General features: G+C 41.1%; 1 pseudogene; it reads right to left on the bottom strand.

Annotated features, from left to right (window-relative positions):
• Positions 1-5,730, bottom strand: part of LOC103607413 — a 10,457-nt pseudogene that overhangs the window by 1,980 nt on the left and 2,747 nt on the right.

The raw sequence follows: 5,730 nt of genomic DNA, 5'->3' as shown, positions 1-5,730 counted from the left end.
GAAAGAAAGAAAGAAAGAAAGAAAGAAAGAAAGAAAGAAAGAAAGAAAGAAAGAAAGAAAGAAAGAAAGAAAGAAAGAAAGAAAGAAAGAAAGAAAAAAGTTCAGGGAACAAAATTTAAAAATCTCTAATCTTGTGGAACTCACATTCCAGTGGAAGATAAATGAGTAAAATGTATAATATACTGCATAGTGATAAATACTAAGGAGAAAAACATAAAGAAAGGTCGACAGACATCAGAAGGGTGTGGAAATTTGATAGGCTAGCCAGGGAGGGCCTCACTGAAAGGGGACTTTTGAGTAACGACCCGAAAGAAGTGAGGAAGCCAGCCATATATTTATTTGGAGAAAGAACATTCTAGGCACAGGGAATAGTAAGGGCAAAGGCTCTGAGGCAGGGGCATGCCTGGCACAAGCAACCCCAGTGTGGAGTGAATGCAGTGATGGGGAGAGTGACAGGAAATGAGTCAGATCATGTGGAGCCACAGAGGTCACTGCAAGGACTGTGGCCTTTTCTCCAAATGAGATGAGAACCACTGGGCAAGGCCAGATGCTGTAAGACAAGATAGACTATTTGAATAATAAGTCTAGAAATGATGGTGTCCTGGACCAGGGTAGCGAGTACTAGTCACATTCTGGACATATTTTGAAGGCAGAGCTAATAGGATTTCCTGATAGATTGGACTTGGGGTGTAAAGGAAAGAGAGGAGTCAAAGATGGCACCTGGGGTTTTGACTTAGGCATCTGGAAGGATGGCGTTGCTTAACTGAGATGAAGAGGACTGTGGGAGGAGCAGGGTTGTGGGTGATGAGGAGCTCAATTTTGGACACATTCAGATTGAGATGCCTCTTAGAGGTCCCAGTGGGGAGGGAGGGTGAGTATCAGTTGGATCTCCAAGACTGGAATTCAGGGGGGCAGCATCAACTGGGGATATAATTTTGGGAGTGGTCTGCACATGGACAGTATGTAAAGCTATGAGATAGGATGATACTACCACAAGAGTGAGCATAACAAGAGAAGGGGCTTGGCCCTCTCCTAACCTTTCTCCTGTGGAATTCAACAGGTATCCATGGTTCTGCAGAAAAAAATGCTCCCTAGGGGGCAGTCAAAGCAAATAGGAGAATGAGGAACCTGGCCATGCATTCCAGAAACAGTCTCTGGTCTTAGACGCCTCCCAGCTTAGAAGCCCAGGATGGTGGCAGTTCCATCAAGAAGCCAAGCTTTGATTAGAGCATGGTATTGACAACACCAAAGTCAAGGGTTCAGATCCCCATCCCTGTACAAGCCAGCTGCCAAAAATAAATGCATAAATCAAAGAAGCCAAGCTCTCGGCATCTTAGGACTGAGGCCTTAGCCTCTCTACTGTATGTTCAGGCCACTATACAGAAGGGCAACTGTCCCACTTGTCCCATCTTATTATTTTCTAAAATAGGACGGCAAGATTGGTTCATCTCTATGGCTCTTTGAGTCTCGGATATGGGCTGATGCTTCCTCATAGAGGATGTCACACATCATATGTCACATCTTTCATGCAGCAAACATTTGATAAGCTACTAGTGAACAACTATTTATTGACATCAGTTCTAAGCTTGATGCTTTGAACATCTTCACTCCAAAAAAGGTCTGACTATAATTATTACCTTGTCTATACAATTGAGGAAGCCAAAGTCCAGAGAGATTACGGACTTGTTCAAGACAGCAAGAAATGAGAAGCAGAGCTATGAGTGGCAATAGATCCTGCTCACTTTCTATTACGTCATTCTACTTTGACCTTCAGTGCTAAGGTGACTGGCCCTGCACCAGGAGCCATGGTACAGAGATAAAGGACACACCTCTGCCCTTAAGCAGGTCAGAGCCTAGCAGACAAGCAAAACAAAAGTACAATTTGGCATTATAAGAGCTAGGGCTATGGGAACAGAGAAGGAGGAATCTAGCCTCGTCTGGAGCAGAGAAGCCAGGGAATCATAAAATAAACAAGTATTTTTAAAAATAATATTAGTATTTAATAAAGTTATTATCAATGATAAATGGATCATAATTTATTGTGTACTTAATATTTGATAGGGATTGTTTTCACGTATTGGCTCATTTATTCTTCACAATAGTGCCACAAGGTAGGTACTACCTAGTATCATCCCCATTTTACAGATGAAGAAACTGCAGCACACAAGTGATAAATATACAGATGTTATATAACTAGAAAGTGGAGAAGCAGTCTGGCTTCCCAGAGGAGGAAATAGCTGAAATCTGAACTCTGAATAGAACCTAGTCAGTTGAAGAGACGGTCAACAGGTCAACAGTGTTTCAGGCAGAAGGAAAAGTACATACAAAGCTTAGAAGGCTTGAGAGAGCCCACCTTTGTCTGCTTTTACCCAGCAACCTGAGAAAACACCCCCCTTCTGGTCACAGTGGGCTTACATCCCACACAGGCCAAGCATGGTATTTATTCAAAGTGCAAGGGGCAGTCAGGATCTGAACCAGGGTCTGTCTGAATTCCTAATCCATGCTCTTTCCATGACAACAATGTTAAGCAAGGTTTCTCAATATTGAGTTATGTGGAGAGACAATTCTTCCTTTTCTGTTACCCATATATTGGCAGATGTTGTTAATACCCCAAAATAAAAAATTCAAGGATGAAATAATGAGATCACAAGTCATTTTTATTAAATTAGAAAAAGAACATATACTTACGCAGACCTAAGTCCCTATAAGCCTCTAGTGTGGCCAGAAGGAAAAAGGAGATTGACAATAGACAACAGAAAAAAATATATATATAATGTGCAAAATAAAATGAAATGTACAAAAAATATAGTGAATGCTGCAGACTGGATGCCCCCACCGTCCCCACCAGCCTCATTGAAGCTTAATCCTCACTGTAACTGTTGAGGGTGGGAAATCCTATTATGGTAGTAGGTGGGGCCTTGTAGAGGTGATCAGATTGTAGGAGGATGCCAGAGTGAATGGATTAATAATGGTGGTCATGGGCGTGGTTCTGAGGGCTTTAAAAGGACAGGGCATGAGGAACTGTCTCTCCCTTTCTCTGCTCCACCATTTCTCAATCTGATACCCTGCTGTCACTGTCATCACAACCAAGGCTTCACCAAGTGTGTTCCCTGGGCTTTGGACTACCTAGCCTCAGAAACTTTAAGCAATAAATTTCATTTTCTTATAAATTACCCAGTTCCAGGCATTTTGTTATAAGCAACAGACATGGACTAATACTGTAAACTCTTATCTAATACATTAGGAATCACAGAAAATTATTATTACTTATCAATTTATCAGAAAAAAAAAATCACAGAAAAGTTCTCTAAATATCCAAGAAAATACATGTCTACCATAGATCCTAGTAATACGTTTTTTTGTAGTACTAATACCTCCTGATCACCAGATCACTGAGCCCAATTTGCATTTACTTGGCAAGGAAAACAATATATGTCTCAGAAATGATTTCAAGGAAGTATAAATAGCACAGTACTTGCAGGGATTTGAGAATGTTGAATTCCCCTATATATTATTACATAGATGATATCGTGGTTAGAGGAATAGACAGAAAATATACAATAACTTAAGCAGATAAAATCATTAAATGTTTAGAATTAAGAGGATGAACAGTTACCCACCATAAAATTATAAAGGGGAGGACATTTAGTTATATTTTTAGGTAAAATCTGATCACTAGAGGGATACAATACCAGAACCAATTAATGAACAGATAAAGGACATAGCCCAGGAATTTTTTAAAAAAGCTCCTATAATTGATAAGATTATTTAGCTATTGGAGAAAACTTACTCCATTTTGAATATATTCTCTTACAATATATCAAATGACTAGAAAAAAAATCTAAGACTTTCCTTGAGGTTAAGACAACAGACATCCTTAGATGAACTAAAGAGTATAGTATGACATCTTACCCTGAGCATCTATACTACTAAAGAAAACAGAGATTTCAATGACTCACGGACATGCTGACTGATCACTCTGAGTTAGATTCTGAAGATCAGGTACAGTATCATTTTGGCCTACTGGACAAAGAAATTTCTTCATTTTCTTCTTTTTTTTTTTTTTTTAAAGATGACCAGTAAGGGGATCTTAACCCTTGACTTGGTGTTGTCAGCACCACGCTCTCCCAAGTGAGCTAACCAGCCATCCCTATATAGGGATCCGAAACCATGGCCTTGGTGTTATCAGAACCACACTCTCCCAAGTGAGCCACAGTCTAGCCCTTGGACAAAGAAATTTCTGGTGCAGAAAACTAGCCCAGTAGAAAAAGAGGGCACTGGTTATGGGCTGGTCAATTAGCTTAATTGGTTAGAGTGTGGTGTTGATAACACCAATGTCAAGGGTTCAGATCTCCATACCGGCCAGCCATCAAAAATGTACAAAAAAAGGCACTGATTACACTCCTTGCATTAGAGGATACAGAGGGACTGCTGGTAGCCCCAAAATAAGAACCAACTTACCCATCACAGCGTGAGCCAGACTCAGTCCTAACCAAATCAACAGGGTAGCTCAAAGTACTACTCACCTAGAATGGAAATGTGTTGCTTTGTGTTGCTTTGCCCCCCACGGATTTGTCAACCCACTTCCCCTGGGTGACAGAGATGCAAAGGATTACTCAAAGCCCATCTCTTCTGAGCAGTGAGAGGCCCCAAAGTGGTTAATCTCCCGCCGGAACCCTCAAGCAAGAGGAATCCCTTCCTTGGGAAATTAAGCTGAATTGGGGTTCTCTTCCTGCATTTATTTTCCAGACCAGGAAGTTACAGGAAGAGAACAAAGGTGGGGTTATAGTTTAACAGTATAGGCTGGTAACTTTCAATGAAACAAGCCAGATGACATTCCAGTAAGGCAATTAAGAGGTCTTATCAACACAAGCTTGATTTTAGCAAACATTCCTTCTTATAGCGATTTCTCAGTATCTTTACATAACAATCAGCAACTAGTCTGTCTTTGAGCCAGCAACCTGCTGTGCCACAAATCTTTATCTTACACCAGAGACTTATAGCCTGAGGGAAAATTCCTGTCCTCCCCAAGGTCAATATTTGAAATTGCAAGACTTTGGAAAACCAGGCCCTGTGAAGTACATATGCTTTAGAGTATATTCCACATCTCCCCTGTTTTATTTATTTAAAAGAAAAACCAAAAGCTATAGATCAGTTTGGCATAGTCAAGACAAAAAGCATTTTGTTAAAGCAAGTTAGTATCATTTAGCATGGCAAGTCCTTTTAATTTACTTCAGGTGAGGACTGATGATGTCATTGTCTCTCACGGCTGCTGCAGCAGCATCACTCCAGGTGCTATGAATTGGGTGTAATTAATAATTGTTGATGGCCGGCCCGGTGGCGCACTGCTACAGTGCACCGCTTGGGAAGCGTGGCGGCGCTCCCGCTGATGGTTCGGATCCCACATACAGACCGGTTCCCGCTCGCTGGCTGAGCGAGGTGTGGGCGCAGCGCCGAGGGTTGCGATCCCGTTGCCGGTCCCGGTCCGGTACGGGTGCGACACTGAGGGTTGCGATCCATTGCTGGACACGAAAAAAGACAAAAAGGAAAAAAATAAAATAAAATAAAATAATTGTTGAAACTCTGGGAAAGGGATTATGCCCCATATAATAGTTGACTCTGAGTTCAGAGAGTTAGGTAAACTGTCCAGGACATTACTGTTTTTAGAGTGTCTAGTCTTTTGCCAAATCTTTTTTTTTTTTTTTTTTTTTTAAAAAGATGACCGGTAAG

Source organism: Galeopterus variegatus, unplaced genomic scaffold, assembly GCF_000696425.1.
Source record: "Galeopterus variegatus unplaced genomic scaffold, G_variegatus-3.0.2 Scaffold7405, whole genome shotgun sequence".
In the NCBI taxonomy this organism is placed as follows: domain Eukaryota; kingdom Metazoa; phylum Chordata; class Mammalia; order Dermoptera; family Cynocephalidae; genus Galeopterus; species Galeopterus variegatus.
The sequence above is the reverse complement of the archived record's forward strand: the minus strand, read 5'-3'. Positions and strand labels throughout refer to the sequence as shown.